The following is a 21,868-nucleotide window of genomic DNA, read 5'->3' as shown; positions in this document are numbered from 1 at the left end:
GCAAGTAACATTGTGAGGGCTCTAATACAGCTATTTGCCAGAGTGGGGATCCCAAGAGAAATGTTAACTGACCAGGGTCCAATCTAACAGCAAAATTGATAAGACAGGTGAATAGTTTGTTAGGAATTCGGGGTTTAAGGACCACACCCTATCACCCGCAGACGGATGGGCTAGTGGAGCGATTTAATGCCACCTTAAAACAGATGCTGAGGAAATTTGTTAGCGTGACTGGATCAGATTGGGATCAGTGGCTAACCATACCTGTTGTTTGCTTACCGGGAGGTTCCGAGGCATCTACTGGATTCTCTCCGTTTGAGCTATTGTATGGTCGGCATGTGCGAGGACCCCTTTCTGTGCTAAAGGAAACCCTAGAGGGAGATAGAGACAGAACTGAGTCACAAAATGTGCTAACTTTTGTCCTTAAGTTGCAGGAAAAATTCGCCAACCTGTCGCAGTTTGTTAAAGCAAATATGGAAAACGCACAAGCCAAGCAGAAAGCGTGGTATGACAAGGCAGTCAGAGACCGGAAACTTACAGTTGGACAGAAGGTACTGTTATTATTGCCTACTTCAGAGAGCAGTCTTTTAGCCAAGTGGCAAGGGCCATACACAGTAGTTGCTCAAAAAGGTCCTGTCACTTATGAGATTGATATGCCTGATCACCCTAGGAAATTAAGGCAAACTTTTCATATTAATATGCTGAAGCCATGGCAGGAATATACTAACCCTTCAAGTCAGCTATTGATTCGTAGCGTTCCGGAAGAAGAGGAATCAGAGGAGCAGTACTTGCCATCATGCAAAGAAGCCCAAGAAGGACCATCATTGGAACATCTTGAAGAGACAAAAAGAGCAGAAGTACAACAATTGATTCCAGAGGGTCTGTTTGGATCTTTGCCTGGTAGGACTCCTCTCATACATCATGATATTCGCCTTACCTCCCCAGGTCCTGTGAGAACATCCTACTGTAGAATTCCTGCACGCCTACAAGAGGTTTTCGAGAGGAGCTGGAACAGATGAAAGATTTAGGCATCATCGAACCTTCAGTGAGTGACTGGTGTAGTCCTGTGGTACTCGTTCCTAAAAAGAACGGACAGATGAGATTCTGTGTGGATTACAGTAAGCTTAACGCCATCTCAGCTTTTGATACCTACCCAATGCCTAGAGTGGACGAGCTGGTAGAGCAGCTAGGTCCAGCAAAATATTTAACAACAATTGATCTTTGTAAAGGTTATTGGCAGGTCCCACTCACCGATGAAGCAAAACCACTTACCGCTTTCAGGGCTCCCGGAGGTTTGTACCAGTTCACGGTCATGCCATTTGGGTTGCATGGAGCGGCGAACTTCCAGCGCCTCATGGACAAAGTGCTGCAAGGAGCAGAGAGGTATGCTAGAGCCTACATAGATGATGTGGTAGTATACAGTAAGACCTGGGAGGAGCATCTAAAACAACTGGCGGATGTGTTTGAAAGGTTAAAAACAGCTGGGCTTGTGGTTAACCCTGAAAAAACAGTCATTGCCAAAGAGGAAGTGCAATACCTTGGGTACACCATAGGGGGCGGTTTGATCCGACCCCAAATTGACAAAATGGCCGCTATAAAGGATCGTCCGTGTCCTGGAACAAAGAAGCAGGTCCGGTCATTCCTTGGTTTGGTGGGGTGGTACAGAAGATTTATCCCCAATTTTTCGGATATTGCAGCACCCTCACCGACCTGCTTAAAGGATCTGCACCACGAAGCGTCAAATGGACAGAGTCATGTGAAAATGCCTTTCAATCTCTGAAAAAAATATTTTGTAAGAATGTTGTATTGCATTGTCCTGACTTTGCAAAACCTTTTACTTTGCAGGTTGATGCCTCGGGGGAAGGTTTGGAAGCAGCCTTGATGCAGGGAGAGGGTGACGAGAAGAGGCCAATTTTGTTTATTAGTAGGAAGCTGTTTGACCGAGAGAAGAAGTACGCTACCTTAGAGAAAGAAGGATTAGCAATAAAATGGGCTGTAGATAGCCTTAAGTATTATCTACTGTCCAACGAATTTATTGTGGAGCGACCACCGAGCATTGCAGTGGATCCAAAAGATGAGGCATTCTAATGCTCGTGTGGCCGCTGGTATTTGGCTCTCCAGCCATACAGGTTTCAGGTATGCGTTATGTTGCGGGAAAAAGAATCTAGTGGCAGATTATTTATCCGCACATATGACCTGAAATCTTGAGGGGGAGGGTGTGTGGTAATATGCACTACTGGCATTACCATTAATTAAATGAAATTAGTTTAGCGTCCTCTGCTGTGTAAAGAGGGAGGCTTTTGTTTGGAGGAAAAAATGTATAAAGAAAGGAAACTTACCTTTTTTCATTTATATAGTGCAGAAAGACGTCTTTGTTGACGATATTAGCGTCTTTTGGGGAGTGTCACAGCGGGTCTCATGTAGACTGGAGAGACAGCCTTGCCATTGACCGGCCGGGATGGCATTGTCGGTATCCCACTCCTAGCGTTTCCCGCGACCTCATTAACTCTAAAGGAGTAAAAGAAAGTGCAAAGCGTCGTATTAGTTTACCGCGGTCTAGTAAAGGGATCCCTTATTCGTAGTTGTCTGGGCTGTAGCTCAGGAGAAGGAGGAAAAGAATAGAAAGTGCTTACTTTCACTTTATGGCAGAAGTGCCGTTGGCGTCTCAGAAGCCGGCACAGCTATCTGTGCGCCGGCAGCTCCATTTTATAGTAATTGTGTGGGAAAGTAGGCGCGCGCGCAAAGCGTGTTCACGTCATCGCGTACCTCGGGAAGGATGACGACGGCTGTTTAATTGGTCAGCGTAGGGCGCCGAATACAAAAGGGAATCGTGGCCTCTAGAGGGGGTTCTTTCTGAATAGATCTTCTTAGAGAAAGGTACCTGACAGAACAGCATTACGGCTTGTGCTTTGTTTTTGTAAATATTTTTTTCATATAAATATCTCTTGAATAACTTTGGTGGAGGTATTTATTGGGTTGTGGTTAGTGGTGCACTGTTTATTTTTGTATATACACTTTTTCTATATTTTTGAATATTTTTGGGTGAATCCTGTATTATACACTGTTTGGAGGAGCAGCTTCCTGACTTGGATCACTGTGGAGGAAGACAGCTTCACATTTTGTTTTGTGTATATATTTGGATTTCATTAGTTTGTGTGTATTTTACTTTTTCTTTTGGGACTTTCAAGTAGCACTGTAAATATTGTATACAGTCATTTCTGGGCTCCATTTGATTGTTTTTGTGTGTCCTTTGCGGCATTGGACTGTGTTTTAATATATAAATTCCGCAGGACATTATTTTTGATTATTTTCTTTAAGTGCACCTGTAAATAAAACCTCACTTTATTTTTCAAAACCCCAACCCTTTTGTGTCTGTGTCTCCCTGTCTTACACCATCATCCTGGTCACGCTCGGTCCCACATACTAGACACCTAGAGTGTAGGCTGGTGATTCCAATTCCCACTACACGGGTGTCACATTTTGGTGGCAGCGGTGGGATCTGATCAGGTGTGCTAAAAGTAAGACAGTATTTTTGATTTTGGAGTACGGACGAAGACAGTTTTGGCAGTATGGCTCCAAAGAAGCCTCAAGGAGTTGGCACTCCAGACCGCAATACAGGAGTGGTCTCCGGAGCAGCACAGGCAGAGGAAGAAGTCCAAGTCACTGGGGATATCCGTACAGTGGAGACACTCTTGCGACAATTCATCGCTGTGCAGGAAGACAAAGACCAACGATTGGAACAGCGATTCAAAAGTCTGCAGCACCAGTTCGCCCAGCTACAGGGACAGGTGAATTTGGTGCAACAGTCGCAGTCCTCCAATCCTGATGAATCTGTAGAAAGAAGTAGAGGAGCCTCAGCAAGAACTTGGGAATACCCTCGTCTGATGCCCTTCCAGGAGCCCGAGGACATAGAACATTACCTTTCAACATTCGAAAGGGTGGCTACAGTGTGTGACTGGCCAAGAGCAGATTGGGCAATCCGTCTTGTTCCTTTACTTACAGGAGGGGCCAGGGCGGCATTTTTGGCCATGCCAGTAGAGGAGTCCCTGATCTATGACTCATTAAAAGCTGCCATCCTAGAGAAGTACGAGATCAGCACCGAAACGTACAGGGTGAGGTTCCGTTCTCTCGAATGGGAGGAAGGTCAGTCTCCTAAAGAACTTCTGACACTGTTGAAAGAATTATGCACTAAATGGTTACAACCCCAGAAACACTCAATAGACCAGATAATTGACTTTATTCTGTTAGAACAACTTTTGCAGGTATTTGATATTAAAATCCGTACATGGGTAGAGACATTCAGTTTGATGGTAGAGGATGTGATGTCAGTGGTCTTATGGGAGGGTTTGTCATGGAGGTAGAAGAGGAGAAGGTTATGGTGACAGCGCCCTATCACACAAGGGAGTGGTGTTGCCCTTCTTATCCCAGACTAGTAGTTACCCCTTCCTCACATGTGTCTGACACTATAGACGTACTGTATGTAATCCAAGTACAGTATGAATATTTATTTTATATTTTATGAGACTAGTTACATTTTGATATCTCTCTAGCAGTTCAGATTTTAGACAGAAAATGAGTATCAGGCAACAACTTGAAGAAAGCTGTTCTCAATCTCGAGTCTTGTGTGGTCCTCTAGTTCAAACGTTTCTTACTGTTAAAGAAAGCATAAACAGAGATGTTAAATTTAGTAACATTTCTTTGGACATGCTGCCATCATGAACATTTCTGAAAATAATTTTTATAGCAGATGCGAGAGCCATAAGGAAGGAAGAGCAGATTGTTTCTGGAAAAGCACTCTTGCACTTATAAATTACATTTTTTTTATAGATGTAAAATTTCATTTATTGTACTGATACTTTCAAATATAACGTTTTTTTTTTTTACTCATAAAGATTTTTGTTATTTTTTTTTAAACAAAATGCAATGACATGACACCTATAAATCCTTTTGATACCAAGAGTGGAATCATTTTAGCTACGATCCAGTTATTATTTCATTAACATACCGCACCTCACCACATAAAAATGCTTTCTTTCCGGCGTGGTTTAACAAAAAGGTCCATTCAATACGCTCACTTTGTGAGTAATGAAACTTGAGGTTGAGTTCTGTTTTAGCTGAAGTGAATTTATAAAAGCAATTTACAAAATGCTTGCACTTCTGGACTTTCTGAGTAGTTTACTTTTCATAAATTAGAGAGGCTTCTTGCAGCTCAAATTCCAGTGGGATTCAAGGGAGTAGATGGTAAAAATTCATTCTTTAAAATGGGGTGAAAATCATAATTTATTAAGTATTGATCAAAATAAATTACAGTAAGTGCTACAACATTTAGTGAAAAATAACTGACAAATTGACACACACTTTTCTTGCTTTTCCAGTCTTAAATGGGCCAAAGTACACAAGAAAAGACTATAAAAATATAATCATCTATGTACCCAAGTGAAAAACAAAAATCCATCAAACCCATTATACGTTAAACTTGACATTGCTAAATTACCTTCATGCCTTAAATAGCAAGCATTTAGGACCATAATGATGCAATTGGTAAGTGTTTCTTACTTTTTGACATAAATTACATTGTTTTATTTGATTTTTTAATGTAGCTGGTAATGGGAGACGCATTATGCATGGTAAAATGCCATTACATGGTGTTAGTAGCAAGTACCTGAGCATGTATTTGAGTAAATGTGCTTAATCTAGGAAGGCTTAATCTAATTTTTATCAACAGTCCACATGTTCCAGGCTGTGAGCAGAATGTTAATATGACCTCATTAAACTATTACCCAGCAGAGGTGATGAGAGTGGCCTGCGAATATTAGAATAAATAATGCATTATTTTCGTGATTCTTGGCTCTCCGCAGCATTAGACCTCAAGGGCAATTAAAAGAGTTTAGTTTGTGTCAGTCAGTCAAAAGAGCCAAAGGTGCCAAGAAAAAGAACAGAAAAACGAAAGGCAAAGAGGTTGGCTTGGCAAGTAAAGGCTACGCTTTATTGCAGCCCTGAAAGTCTGTATTAATAACCAAATAAATGTCTGTAGTCTCATTTCACATTCTATCATGACAGAATGAATCATTTCGCCTTGGATAATTGAACAAAGGATATAGCATGGTATTGTTTTTGCAGATTGTACCATAAAGATTTACCTATATGTATGTGTGTGCATGTATAAAATAATGAACGATAAAACAGTAAACATAAATGACATTATTGTTTATGATTCATCTATACTCTTTTGGCATGCTGGGCGTATGTTGCCTCTAAGTCTAAGTGCACTTCACGATTGTGTCAAATGGTAGAGGATTTTGTCCATTTGGTAAATTACTGTAAAGGCCATATGAATAAAGCCATATAATTAGATTTTGCAAGGAGTTTCTGGAAATTACATCACAGTTCATTTCCAGCACACTGTTTTGCCTTGATGAGCAATTGTCACACAAGGCTTTTCAGGATTTGTAATTTGTGCTCAAGCCGTTATATTTTATTCATTCGGATCCTTTGTTTGCCACTCACTTAATGATGCGCTTACAGAACCAAAACCTGCAAATGGAAGAGAAGCATCAGACTTGGTGGGATCTTGCAGTAAGTAAGTTAAAGAAGAGAACAGTTTGCTGAACGGAGGAATCATCAGATTACTTTGATTTAACCAGAATTCTAATAGAAGAGGCAAAGGCATTAGGCCCACTGATGACGAGACCACTGCAACTTTAACCACCACAGAAGCCTTAATAAAGTACCCACAAACCAGTAAGGCAGCTGGTATTTTTATACTGGTTGGTTCTTGTGGCTGGGTGTCTGAGAGACATCACATTGGGCCTAAATATCTCAGTGTTTTGGGGTTTCTTTCTTTCATTCATTTATTTTTTACATACACCAGTGAAACACACAGACCTACGGTTCTGAAATAAAATGCTAAGAAAGGTTAAATATAAACAACAGTAAATTCTCTGTCCACTGTTCACAAACGTAACAACTTGCACTTTACTATGAATTCGATATCTTGATGCTGTTTCTCACTCTTCTTGTTTAGGTCCATTATTTCTGTCTTTATATCACTCTTTATATCAATTATGTCCCCCAAATGTGGCAATCATTTCCTTCAGCTTGAAAAGTGCATTTTTTTGATCTTCTCCACACTCAGTATGCCGGGTTGTGAGTCTGTAACTGGGAGCCAGTGGAAGGACTTGAGAACTGGATTTATGTGTTCATACATTCTGGCTTATATAACAATTATTGTAGCAGTATTTTGAATTAACTGAAAGCTTCATAAAGAATTGTTGGAGCAGCCAGTCAATCCTATTAAAAATAAATGCTTGAATTAATTTTTCAGTATCTTGCATATTTAAAAAATGTCTTCATTTTCTACTTTTTTAAGACCTAATACACATGCTTTGGATAATTTTGTAATGTGCGCTCTAAAAGGCATCCCATTGTCCAAGATAATGCTTAGCTTGCGGGCTGATTCAGTAAAGTAATGGCGATTTAAATAATGACAAAATATTATGATCAGCAACATACCCCCAATAATTAACATTTCTGTTTTACCTGTGTTCAAAGGCAAGTAGTTTTCATCCGTCCACTCCTTTAACTCACTAACACATCTCATCTAATTAAGAACATCATCAGAGAAACTTCATTTGATTTAAAAGAAAGGTATAGCTGGATGTCATCTGTGGACAAGTGAAAATGAACATTACGTTTTTGTTTTGTCTTGGTAGAGTGATATATTACTTTACTTTCCCCTTTTGTATTATTATTGTGTAGCCTTTGTCAGAATGACTCACAAACTTGCCACTGTTTATAAAGATATTGTACTTTATAACTTCTCCCCACCTTCCCTTCTACATTTATAGCCTCAGGCAATTAGGTGTAGTAAAAGACAAGCAGGAGTGAAGTTACACTTTAAATAATGTATTATTGACAGTATTCATAAATAATAATAATAATAATAATATGCAAAGTACAAGTGAATATTGGCAGCCACACAACCTAATAAATGCTGATGTGTAGTTTCAGGCGGTGCACAGACTTGTGTGTTACTTAAAATGTCTCTAGTTAGGCATCATTTGTGGTCAGCTTCCTTCAGAACAGGCCTCATGCCTCTCTCAATATGGCTGCTGAGTTGTGCTCCTCATGGCAATGGTGTGACAGAGGAATGCTTCTTCATTGTGATGTTTGCAAGAGAGAGAGAGAGAGAGAGGAAGGGGTAAAGCAAGCAAATTTATAGATTCTCTGTTCAAACCCTACAGCCAATAGTACGTCATGTTACTTAAAGGCTTCTGATACAAGCCAATTCAAATCAGCCATACTTCAGACCAATGAGGCAGAGAATATCTTCACACCTGCCCCCAAAATCATTTGTTAAGGTGAAGCTTGCCACCTAGCTATCTGGCCTCCATGCGATGGGTTGACCAAGAGAATCCTCCAGAGAATCACTTGCCAAACTGGTGTGAGGCACTTCTGCCAACCCTGTCGTAAAATTACAAAGATACTCAGTCCTAAATGTTTGGAGAAGGGTTCTTAACCATCAAACCATTGCTGTTCTTATCAATGATAGACATTAGTGTTATAAGTTACAAATAAAGACATACAAAATATTTATCAACTTATATGCAAAATTCCCCATGACCCTGTGTTAGGATATTGTGGATTGGATAATGAGTGAGTATATGCAAAATTTCACACCACAGCAGTTTTCTAATGACAGCTCACAGATGAATCATGTAAATGGAAAACAGCAAAGATTCCAGTAATGATCCCTGTGGGACACCATATCTCACTTCTGTGTATAATGATGGAGCTCACGATTAGGACCAAGATCTTAGGCCCATTACTTTGTGAGTTTGTGAGACTCAAGGACTGTGTCTTTGATTCAGATGTGAGCAACAATCTGAAGATTTTTGTCCAAAATTTACTGCATTTGCAAAACATATGGCATAATGATGCTGGATGGCAGCACTCTCAGGTTGGATCTTGCCCTGAGTATATTTTAGACAAAATGCGATTGATGAGAGATTTTAAGTTGAATAATGGAATGCTTGGCACATATACAACTATAGTATATTCTCTGTATGGCTGAGCTCCACTTCTTTTCTGAGATGCTAATTCAAAGATCCATTTCCCACCATGTCCTAGGGTCATTGAAAGGTAAATTCTTTGAAGCATTTTTATAAATTCTTGACTAACCAGTATGGCCTCTGGGATAGATAAGGGTGTGAGGTATGGGACAGCTTAGGTATTAGCTAAACAAATGAGCCTCTCCTCCCATTTGCCAAATTTCTTATGTAAAGTTGGGTTGGTACTTTTGAAAAAAACTCTGATTTGTATATAGGAAAAAGGTACATAGCCAGAAAGTAAAATTTGGAGCATAATTTTTCTTAAGATGCAAATATGTTGTCTATAGAAAGATCTCTAAGTGTCTTAATCCTTTAGATTTTCAATGCATTAAATCCATCCATCCATCCTCTTCCGCTTATCCGAGGTCGGGTCGCGGGGGCAGCAGCTTAAGCAGAGAGGCCCAGACTTCCCTCTCCCGGCCACTTCTTCCAGCTCTTCCGGGAGAATCCCAAGCGTTCCCAGGCCAGCCGGAGACATAGTCCCTCCAGCGTGTCCTGGGTCTTCCCGGGCCTCCTCCCGGTTGGACGTGCCCGAACACCTCACCAGGGAGGCGTCCAGGAGGCATCCTGATCAGATGCCCGAGCCACCTCATCTGACTCCTCTCGATGCGGAGGAGCAGCGGCTCTATTCTGAGCCCCTCCCGGATGACTGAGCTTCTCACCCTATCTTTAAGGGAAAGCCCAGACACCCTGCGGAGGAAACTCATTTCAGCCGCTTGTATTCGCGATCTCGTTCTTTTGGTCACTACCCATAGCTCATGACCATAGGTGAGGGTAGGAAGGTAGATCGACTGGTAAATTGAGAGCTTTGCCTTATGGCTCAGCTCCTTTTTCACCACGACAGACCGATGCAGAGCCCGCATCACTGCGGATGCCGCACCGATCCGCCTGTCGATCTCACGCTCCATTCTTCCCTCACTCGTGAACAAGACCCCGAGATACTTGAACTCCTCCACTTGGGGCAGGATCTCTCCCCCAACCCTGAGATGCATTAAATACTAAGTAAATACTAAACAGCTGTAAAAAGTATGTTGTGTCTTTATAGCATCAGCCTGTGGCATGGCTAAAGACAGTAAGATCAAGTGTTGGTGGAGGATATTGAGTCTAGGTTTGATATTATTCACTTTATTCTGATGTTAGCTCTTTTTATTTATTTTCCTAGGAATTCCAGCGGAGTCATCCATTTTCTGTCTTGTATGGCTGACAGAGCAGCACTTTACTGAACATGGCAATCAGTATCTGTGTGTTTAGAATGTTTAGATTTGGAAAATATACTAGGGTTTATACTATAGCAATAAAGGAGTGTTAATGTGAGGTACATCCCGAGATACCTAATCACTTCCTACCCAAGATATAGTCAGAGAGGCCTTATAAGTGGGGAAGAGTTGGAAACAGATAGAAAATCCAAACTCACCAAGTGGTTTATTCTTATCTACCTATAGGTTCCCTCTATCCAACCACTGGCTCCACAAGGTCTAAGCACACTGGCATTAGAAAGACTCATCTAGATTCTATGTGACCTGTAATGTAAACTGTATAATGTAGTTGGCAAAAAAGACAAAGTCCACTAAGGCAGAATGTTGAAAAACAAAATAACCCTTAAAACAACGAATCCTAAAAAGATATTTAACGCTGTAGCAGAAAAGTCAATAGTTCTGAACAGAGCCGTAGCATGGCAAAACGACGTCTGGTGCCAAAAGGGAAAATAAGCGCCCTTCTTCAATGAAACTGGATTAAACAAATTTATTGTATCTGTGACGATGCAGGTGCTCTCCATGCTCCCAATGTCCTTATGGGGACCCTGAACCCAATACCGTCGGTAATGTCACCGAGATGAGCTGACAAATGAGGAAAAATCTCACATGAAGCCAGGGCATATTTCCAAAAAGTGCATAAGTGCTTTTATTAAAACAATAATTAGTGTCCAAACAAAAGTGCAGTGCCTCAGGTTTCAATAAATATTCTATAAAACAAGTGTCCAGTGGGGATAAAAATCAAATAAATAAATCCTTTAAAATACAAGGTTAAAATGCAGTCTCTTCTTTCTCCCAGGCTCACCCATTACTTCTGCAGCCGGCGGAGATCTCTACAGCCACAAGCACCTACAGCCAACCTCCATCTTGGCCTCCTTGCGGGCGTCACTGCCAGACCGTCTGAGGTCGGTTCTCCTCCCTTCATCCTTCGCACACCCATAGTCGCTCCTCAGATCCCTTGGGAGGACACCTGCCTTGCTCACCCTACTCACCCGAACATTCAGTGGGGTGAACTAGCCCCCAGAGCGCAACAGCTTAACGCTCTTTAGCTGGGCCCCAGCTCATTCTGTCTCCTTTTTTCAGGTGGCCAGATCCTCCTGCTTAGATTGCTTTTCTCCTGTCCTTTAACCTCTTCTTTTCTTCACCTCAATTGATCTATCTGTTCATATCTCTCCTTTTCTTCCATTTCTAACCCTCCCCTTTTCTCTGGGTTCAACCCGCATATATACACCCCCTGTGTGCCTCCGTGAGCGCAACACCTTAATTACACACCGCAGGAAGCCAATGAGGCAATCGAGAATGACCGCACCCACACGTGCCGGTGCGACTCGCTCCAACCACCTCATTAACTCCCCGCAGTCCTGCAATCGTGCCCACGGAGAACGGCATGGCTATACGGATTTAAAACCCGGCCTTTTTTTTAAATTGGAAGCTATGGACCTGCTATACCACAGTATCCTCTCACATTAGAAATATTTACATCATTTTCATTGCTTTCTTTGCTTAAATTTTGACTTCCAGTTGAAATTCATTGTTTAAAAGTATTTGAGTACTCGTGTTGTCTTTCACTATGTTTTTTGTTTTTCTTTGAGATTTTTTGCTCCTGACTTCTTTTTAGGAACCATTTTATGTTGTGAATTGAATAGGAATAAGTATGATAATTCCAAAATAAAAATAATTTCATTTTCCATTTTATTAAACGTCATATAGTTCAACATTCATTTTCAGAATAAATAAAAACATTTTGATCATGCTTCCATTTTTTCAAATTTTTTTAGTCAAATCTATAAAACAATATAAACTAATATACTACATACTGTATAATTAACTTACCTTAAGTAACGACAGAAACACACGAGAGTGTAGAGATACAAGTAAATAGACGATCACTGTGAGAGCGTAATGACTGGTTGTGCATTGCGGTTCCGACAACAAAGTCGCACACTGCTCAGCTGTGCGTTTACATATATGAGCGCCACCTGGTTTTCAAGCAGTGCGTCATTCTCATTGTTATTTTACTTAGAACTGCAGTTTTATTTCCAATAATTTTGCTGTGATTGTAAAAGACAATGTGCAAGTTGTTTAAAAAATCCTAAAAAGTAAAGGGACATATCTATAAAAGGTTAACCAATTTTCAGTGATATTAATGTCATTGATTGGTGCCCTTCGAAGATCAGCATCTGCTGCGGGTGCACAATTCACACCACTTACACTACGGCGCGGGTTCTGAATTAGGATGGCTTCCCTTCCCACTAGAACATTGCAACAATAGAAACATTTACAAAAGAACAAACAATTCAGCCCAACAAAGCCTACTATCCTATCTACTTAATTCCTCCACAATAACATAAAGTCAAGTTTTAACTGTACCTGAAGGCCTGCAGTCAATACACTGTTTAATTATTCCACTGGGTTCTCCGTGTGAAGTAAAGTTCTCTAACATTTGTTCAGTATTTACCCTTAACATGTTTCCAAGTTAAAGAACTAATTAAAGTAACCGTCTACATCCACTGTACTAATTCCTTTCATAATATTAAATTCTTCAATCATGTCACCTCTTAATCTCTATTTGCTTAAAGTGAAAAGGTTCATCTCCTTCAATCTTTCCTCATATCCCATACACCACAGTTCTGGAATCAGCCTTGTTGCTCTTCTCTGGATTTTTTCTAGCACTGCTACATCTTTTTGTAATATGGAGACCAAAAAGTGTATGTAGTGTTACAGGTGAGGTTTGGCTGGTGTGTTAGAAAGCTCAAGTATAAGCCTAAATCCTTTTAATTTGTGATTGGCTTGGCCCAAGTTTCCCATTAAAAAAACAAATGGATGCTATACTTACAGAAGTATTAATAATGAATTATCTAATTATTTCTGGGAGGAATAAAGAGTGTACTTCAGGCGTTTAAACGATGAGTATGTATTTACTGCTATTTGTTAATGTGTGCCATTCCGGAAAAAATGTTGGCTGGTTTGACATTAAAATTGCAAGTGATAAAGGGGCATTATTGAGCAAAAATAGACAAAAATGGGTCTGAAGTCCTAAAAGGTTGAGAACCACCACTGTAGAATATTAAGTTAGTTGTATATAATGTTATCCTCTAGGATATGAAAAGATTATCTTATATTAGATTAGATAAACTTTATTAATACCATGGGGAATTTCAGATGCTTACAGCAGCAGAAACATAAGAAAACAGGATACAGACTCGCTTGATAAATAATACAACCAATCAATCAATTAGTAGACTAATTAGTAAATAAGTAAATAAATATAAACTTAATGAGTATATCAGGTGGAAGCATTGAATTGCCTGATAGCAGTGGGAAGAAAAGAACCCCTGAGGCACTTCTTAGCAGACCATGGTGGAATGAGCCTGTTGTTAAAAGTGCTCCAAGAGAGCGTCACCTGGAGGGGATGGAGGGGAATTTCATGACGGTACCCAGTTTTTTAATATCTTAAACAGACAAATGGCATTATACTGCATATGGATACACAAGCTGCAAACGAAGGCCAATCTGCCTCGAACATCTGATCAGCATTACACCAAATAGCCACCTTTAATGACAAATGATTTTCTTTGTGGGAGAACAGAAGACAGCAACTCATCCACCATAGCTGTGCTGTGCCAGCTTCAATAGCAGTGAAACTTTTGGTTGAAATTTTTTCTGTTATTACATTAAAGCAGGCCAAAATAAATGGAAGCAATGATGTTCTTCTTATTTCGTATTTGAGCACATTTTCTCGCAAATCCAGAAATGACCACTGAGTGATTTATAACACTATGATATGTTTTTAAAATTTACTTTCACTGACAAAACACAATGAAGCTTTCAAGTGGTCTGAATCGTTAATTAGGGTGTTTTGATCCGTCCTGGATCGATAATATTTTACACCTTGCCGTTACTGCATTAATTTAGTAAATTTTACTGTTCTGTTATCCAATGATCTGTCAGTAAAATGCAGTGACTAGCTGTAAATTTAATGGTGTGTACAGTGGAGTTCCCTTTTCTTGATATTTGTGCCATTATTCCATTATCCCTTATTGTTCAGTGATGTGGACTGACCACAAATTATAAAATTGGAAACCACAATGTTAATATCAGGATATTAATGCTAATAATATGTTATTATTAATAGGATATTAATAGGATTGATAATTGGATATTAACATTTACTATACTCCGTATTGAATTATACAGTAAATCTAAACTATTGCAATCTTCAATAAATTTCACTGCACAATGTATTTCTTGAGTAAAAGTGGAATGAAAATGTATAGATGGACAACTTAGTAAGTTTAACTGTGTTATCTGGTCCAGACTCTCGTTCTGTCCTCTCACTGTCAGCAGTGCATGTTTGTAATTGAGCCATTGAGTTACCCAATCCAGGTGACTTCTTACTACTTCCCCAGTGTTTTGACGTGAATTGTAGTTTGATTATGATGATTTAAGATAATACTAGTCCATCTCCACTAATTATAGACGATGGTTTCTGTCTTACTCTCCTAGGATTAAAATAATTCCTCTTTAGGTTAGCTGTGATCATCTAAGTTGTTAAAGTAGAATTCTTTCTTAGCCCTGTTGGGGGCTGTTAAATGAGGATCAGTCTCTTCTTCAGTTCCTTTGACTTTTCAAGATCAAGTATTAGCACAATGTATTGCTTGTAGAAAGTGGGCGCTACTCTTATCGCTAGACTAAGCTGTACAAATGATTTTTTTTAGTGTTTATGGAATCAAATTTCCATAATGGGCAGAGAGTTCTCATTTGTATTCCCTAGCTAATGTAATTTTAGATGTTATGAGGTATTGAGACATTGCAAAAGCAGTTGAAGTCAACTCAGACAACAACCATGCACAGGATTTTCTCCCAGGACACCGGATCTGTAAAGCAGCAGTGTTAAACACTGTGCAATCCTTCATCATCGGTAATAGCAATAATAATATTAGTAAGTTAGTAAGTTCTTCAGGAATTTCATTAATGGGATTATAAACTTTAACCAGGTTTTATGTTTTTGTTTTTAAATTTGAACAATGGTGAGAAACAAATTAGTCTGTCCAATTTTTGATAAGCAGTACCACTCAAGAATAAGAGATGTAGGTCTTTGCAAAAATGTTAAAAACTGGAATTGCACTATAACTCCAGGGAAACTCTAGATTTAGTGGTTTGTATTGACACAAAGCCATCATCATCATCATCATTGAAAAGTCTCCTGGTTTCATCCATGTAGTCCGGCTGAAGTATGAGAAATTCTTTGTAGAATGTTTAAGTGTAAATCAGAGAGGGGGTGAAGGGTTCCGGCTTGGGTTTTTGAGTGTCCATATTGACTAACATAGGAACAGAGAATGGGGGTGGGACAATCTTGGGAGAGCCTTGGTCCCTTGTAATTTGAATTATCCACATTTATTAGATCTTAGAATGGGTAGGGAGGTCTCTCCAAGAGGTTTGAGTATTCAGACTTATTGACATTGGATCAGAATGTAGTGGAGGTGGTGGTGGTTTGTGTTCCCCTTGGAGTTTGCAGTGTTCATATTTAGACTGGGCTAAAATACATGACCTGCCTGATTTTGATGGACATGTGCTGGTCCATAAACTGGTGTTTGGGAAACACTGATCTAAGCAATATGACATAGCAACACTTGAAGCTGTGCAGAGCATCCTGTGCATCTCAAGACTTACAGTAAACACAGACTCATTTCTGTTTCCATTGATTTTTCAAGATCAAGTATTAGTTCCATTTATTGCTTTCAGAAAGTGGACACTACTGTTACCAGGAGACAAACCTGTAAATATACACACACACACATATTTATATATATGTATTTAGTGTGTCTGAAATTATATTTCCATTGGGGACAGTGAGCTCTCATTTGTATTCCCTTCCTGATGTAATTTTAGATTTTACTGAAACATTGGAAAATTGACACGAGTCATAGTTTGAACACATGGACAACATACAAACTCAGCAAAAGGTTCACCAGCATAGAATTGAGCCAAGATCCATCTGTTTCAGATGTCATAACAACTTGTTATTCTTTCTTTATGTGCCCTTCCTTTGTACTACAATAATATTCGGCTGAAAATTCAACGGAGAGCACACTACGGTTCACCAGCGGTGCTCTCCTCTTTTATTGCATCCAGGTTCATTTATTTAGTTTAAGTGCAATCATGGGAGCATTTCCAGGCTGCAGATAGTCCCTGATACATATACACACACACTCTTTCCATCTCCATCTTCCCTGGCAGATGCAAACACAGGTCATGCTTTATCTGCCCTGCTGACTTCTTATATCTTTGTTTTTATTTAGAATCTAGTGCTAGGGGCCATCTTTTCTTTATAAGCCAGAGATAGGAAACAAAAGGCAGAGGACTATAATTTAATCCAGGAGGGGTGTACACATACAGTATGTAATGTCAGGGTTTATACAATAAACTAATATGGAACTTGCCCTATTATGGCCTGCACCCATTAATTATCTATTCATTTATTCTCATGCCTCTGACACCTTTGAATTGTCATACTACTACAGCAGGCTGACTAGAGAACATACATCTCAGTTATAATACTTTTGAATTTAATTTAATTTTTTCGGGGTATTCTCATTACTGTTGTGATTAACATGCTACAATTTTTAGGCCGTTGCTATAAATAATATGGCTGTCACCATGATAACAAAACAAAACAAAATGGCGATGAACACAGTAAAAACAGTCCAAAACAGCAACATAATAAATACATTGTTATACCAATAAAAAAATAAGTACTACCAGTGCTGCTGGCATATTGGAAAAGAAATGAGAGAATTTTAAAACATGAAAATTTTAGTCATTCCTACATATTTCAGTACTTATAATATTTACCTTACATTAAACACCTTGACTTGTATTTCTTTTTAGTCATTGTGGTATTTGTTCAGACCATAGTGTGAGTGTACATCTATGTACTTAGCAAGCTTCTGTAAATAGAAAAATTTCCCACAATAATATTAAAATGTGACTATTTTCTGGTTGCCTCAATTTAAATTATTCTAATGTGACAACTGCTAGGAATAATCTTTAACACTAGAATTACCAGAGCCTACGAAAAAACTTGTAGATCCGTCCCACCTTAAAACGCTTTGCACCTCTCCGTCAGCGTCTTTTGTCCTTTAAATGTGTTGATAAGCAGCAAGCAGTCTGCTATCACATCCCCCACCAGCGCACAGTTTTCTCAGGTCAAGTCTGTTTACCTGCGTGTCAGTTGCTTGGAGTTGTATAGAGTGAGAAGTCAAGCAAATCGTTATTTGGAACACATACATTTCACGTATGTTCCGTGTCTACAACAATCTATGTACAGTAAACACATTGTTAAAAAAGAAACGTTTTTCATGTTTTAGTAATAATTGACAAAATGTAGAGATGAAGTTTATAATGTGTGAAGCCTGAAGTCCAAATATCAAAGAAACACGTTCAGAAAATGTACAAATATAACAGGACAAGTGAGCTTTTATTCAAAAACTAGCAGAATACCTGCGCTTCGCAGCGGAGAAGTAGTGTGTTAAAGAAGGTACGAAAAAGAAAAGGAAAAATTTTAAAATTAACGTAACATGATTGTTAATGTAATTGTTTTGTCATTGATATAAGTGTTGTTCTCGTATCTATCTATCTATATATATCTCTATCTATCTATCTATATATATATATATATATATATATACCCGCGCTTGGCAGCGGAGAAGTAGTGTGTTAAAGAAGGAAAGAGAAAGAAACTCTCGTTTATATCCTGCGTCCTCTCATTAAACTTGTATCCCGCATTACCTGTGGGCATGTGAAACGCCAGCGGTAGCCTGTCTATGAACTTAATTTAAAGTTTAGGTTTACACCTTGCTTTCTTTCCGAGGTAGCAGCACTCATGAATATGGTAGTATATGTCACTCGCTCGCTTCTTATTGTTTCACTGCCTTCTCAATTATATAATGCATGTTTTCTTAAGCGCTTTTTGGAGGTCTTCCTGGTTTTCTACGCACTGTGTTGACAGTCAGTTCATGTGATTACGTGGGAGGCGTGATGATGTCACACGAAACTCCGCCCCCCCATGTCATTCCAGCTCAACTCCATTACAGTTAATGGAGAAAAATACCTTCCAGTTATGACCATTAGGCGTAGAATTTCGAAATGAAACCTGCCCAACTTTTGTAAGTAAGCTGTAAGGAATGAGCCTGCCAAATTTCAGCCTTCTACCTACACGGGAAGTTGGAGAATTAGTGATGAGTCAGTGAGTGAGTGAGTGAGGGCTTTGCCTTTTATTAGTATAGATATAACTGCAGAAAAGCAACACGCATTAGGGTGCGACATTGACATGCACTTACTGTGACTGCTTTGGTGGTGCAACGGTATCAACTGTTGAATGGTAATCAAAGCTTCATGGGTTCGATCCCGGACGAGTCTGTTTTGAGAAGTGAACTGCTCTTATGCTTACTATTTTAGAATAAAAACATACATTTGATTTCAGTCTGTAACAGCCGGTGTAAATGTATGATACTCGTAAAGGTTAGCTTTGTTTTTTTTTTATTATTCAGTTTCATTGTCTCAGTCGCGTTCACAATCCTACCCTTCCCCCCCTTCCCCATCTGACACTGCTGTTTTCACATAAAGATGCACTATAGCTCTGCACTCCCTAGGAAGTAAGTAAATAAATCCAAATAAATTATTTTAATACTAAGTATACTAATAATACTTATTATCAACTAGTGAGACTGCATCTGGAGTATTGAGTGCAGTTCTGGTCAAACCCACCACAAAAAAAGACACAGCAACACTCAAAGCTGTGCAGATGAGAGCAATTAAGAGAATACCAGAATTTAAGGATGTGTTATGTTGTGACAATAACACTGTCCATCTTGAGAGACGCTGCTATTTCTCCAAGCTTATAAATAACAATGCTAGTAATCCCTTAAGTCTTATTTTCTACAATTGATCATCTTCTAAACCCAGGTAACTCAAAGGAATGCCTCCTAAGTGCTTCCAGTGAAACCTGTGAGGCTGTCGCTGTATTTTTCAATCAAAACATTAATGATATTAGAAATAATATAGTATATCTCCCCAACACTAAGGATCCCCCTAAACCCCAACATCCTGTTATAAACAAATTAAACTCTTTCACTAGGATAGATTTACCTGATTTAAAGAAAATAATCTCTCAATTAAAACCCTCCACCTGCATCCTTGACCCGATACCAACAAGGTTTTTCAAAGAAGTATCAGGCATGCTAATTGATAATGTTCTTGACATAGTAAATTCGTCACTAGATACTGGGGTCTTCCCAGACTGTCTTAAGACTGCTGTAGTTAAACCCCTACTTAAGAAACATAATCTTGACCCCTCAGCTCTTGAAAATTTTAGACCCATCTCTAACCTGCCTTTCTTAAGTAAAGTTCTGGAGAAGGCAGTCATTATGCAGTTAAATGACCACCTAAATAAACACGCTATTCTTGATAAATTTCAGTCGGGTTTTAGAACAAATCACAGCACAGAAACTGCACTCGTTAAAGTAGTAAATGACTTGTGGGTAAATGCAGACAGAGGCCATTTATCTGTTCTCATCCTCTTAGATCTGAGTGCTGCATTTGACACCATTGATCATAATATTCTTAGAAATCACCTTAGTCAATGGGTGGGCCTCTCTGGCACAGTCTTAAATTGGTTTGAATCCTACCTGACAGGGAGAAAATTTTTTGTTAGTTGTGGGAATTACAACTCGAAGACACATGATATCCGATATGGTGTTCCACAAGGCTCTATCATGGGTCCGCTGTTATTCTCAATCTACATGCTTCCGTTAGGTCAGATTATCTCAGGTTACAACGTGAGCTACCACAGCTATGCTGATGACACACAGCTGTACTTATCAATAGCACCTGATGACCCCGATTCTCTTGATTCACTAACACAATGTCTGACTTGTATCTCAGGATGGATGAATAGTAACTTTCTCAAGTTAAATAAAGAGAAAACTGAAATTTTAGTGATCAGCAATAATGGATACAATGAGGCTATTAGAAATAAACTGGATACATTAGGATTAAAAGTCAAGACGGAGGTAAAAAGTTTAGGGGTGATTGTTGACTGTAATCTGAATTTTAAATCACATATTAATCAGATCATTAGGACAGCATTTTTTCACTTAAGAAACATAAGTAAAGTTAGACCTCTTATATCACTGAAAGATGCTGAGAAATTAGTTCACGCGTTTGTTTTCAGTCGACTAGATTACTGTAATGCACTCCTCTCAGGACTACCCAAAAAAGATATAAATCGTTTGCAACTAGTGCAGAATGCAGCTGCTAGAATCCTAACTAGGAAAAGAAAATCCGAACACATTTCTCCAGTTTTGATGTCACTACACTGGTTACCTGTGTCATTCAGAATTGACTTTAAAATTCTGCTTATGGTTTATAAAACTTTAAATAATCTCACCCCATCTTATATATCGGAATGTCTGACACCTTATATTCCAAATCGTAACCTCAGATCCTCAAATGAGTGTCTCCTTAGAATTCCAAGAACAAAACTTAAAAGAAGTGGTGAGGCGGCCTTCTGCTGTTATGCACCTAAAATCTGGAATAGCCTGCCAATAGGAATTCGCCAGGCTGATACAGTAGAGCAGTTTAAAACACTGCTGAAAACACATTACTTTAACATGGCCTTTTTATAACTTCATTTTAATCGTAATTTAACTTAATCCTGATACACTATATGTTCAATTTCCTCAAAATAACTATTCATGGTGGCTCTAAAATCGCTACTGACCCCTACTCTCTTTTCTGTTTCTTTTTCCGGTTTCTTTGTGGTGGTGGCCTGCGCCACCTCCACCTACTCAAAGCTTAATAATGATGCACCAACAATGATGGACGGATTAAAAGGCAGAAGTCTACGTGACCATCATCATCATCAAGCCCTTCCGTGAGAACCCTAAATCCAAAGAGGACCGTTTCATTTATGTTAGGTAGAATGCCCAGAGGGGACTGGGCAGTCTAATGGTCTAGAATCCCTACAGATTTTATTTTTTCTCCAGCCGTCTGCAGTTTTTTTTGTTTTTTCTGTCCCCCCTGGCCATTGAACCTTACTCTTATTCGATGTTAATGTTGATTTATTTTGTTTAATAATTGTGTCTTTCATTTTTCTATTCTTTAATATGTAAAGCACTTTGAGCTACTGTTTGTATGAAAATGTGCTATATAAATAAATGTTGTTGTTTTATAATCTGACAGGTTTAGAGAATTAAACCTGCTTAGTCTCTATTAGAGGAGACTGTGGGGACCTAATCCAGGTCTACAAAATTCCCAAAGGTATTGCTAAAGTAGATCCAGGCGACTTCTTTTTGCTAAATGGCAAATTGCTTACTTGTAGACACCAGTGATAATTAAGGGGCAGTGCACTTAAGAATGAAGCCAGCGGGAAATTTCTTTAGTCAAAGATTTGCGGAAATATGGAATAAACTACAAACACATGCAGTTGAAGCACAAACCTGGAAA

The 21,868-nt window shown here is 39.1% G+C and overlaps 1 long non-coding RNA gene across 1 annotated transcript; it reads right to left on the bottom strand.

The window, feature by feature from the left end:
- Window positions 1-288: 288 nt before the first annotated feature.
- Window positions 289-992, bottom strand: LOC120529962. Its single transcript, XR_005633832.1, has 3 exons — window positions 935-992; window positions 726-830; window positions 289-368 (listed from the first exon to the last, which is right to left on the bottom strand). It is a non-coding gene; the product is annotated as an uncharacterized LOC120529962 (long non-coding RNA).
- Between the last annotated feature and the right edge of the window lie 20,876 nt (window positions 993-21,868).

The sequence above is a fragment of the Polypterus senegalus genome, chromosome 5, assembly GCF_016835505.1.
Source record: "Polypterus senegalus isolate Bchr_013 chromosome 5, ASM1683550v1, whole genome shotgun sequence".
In the NCBI taxonomy this organism is placed as follows: domain Eukaryota; kingdom Metazoa; phylum Chordata; class Cladistia; order Polypteriformes; family Polypteridae; genus Polypterus; species Polypterus senegalus.
Note: the sequence above shows the minus strand (reverse complement) of the source record. Positions and strands in the feature narration are given on the sequence as shown.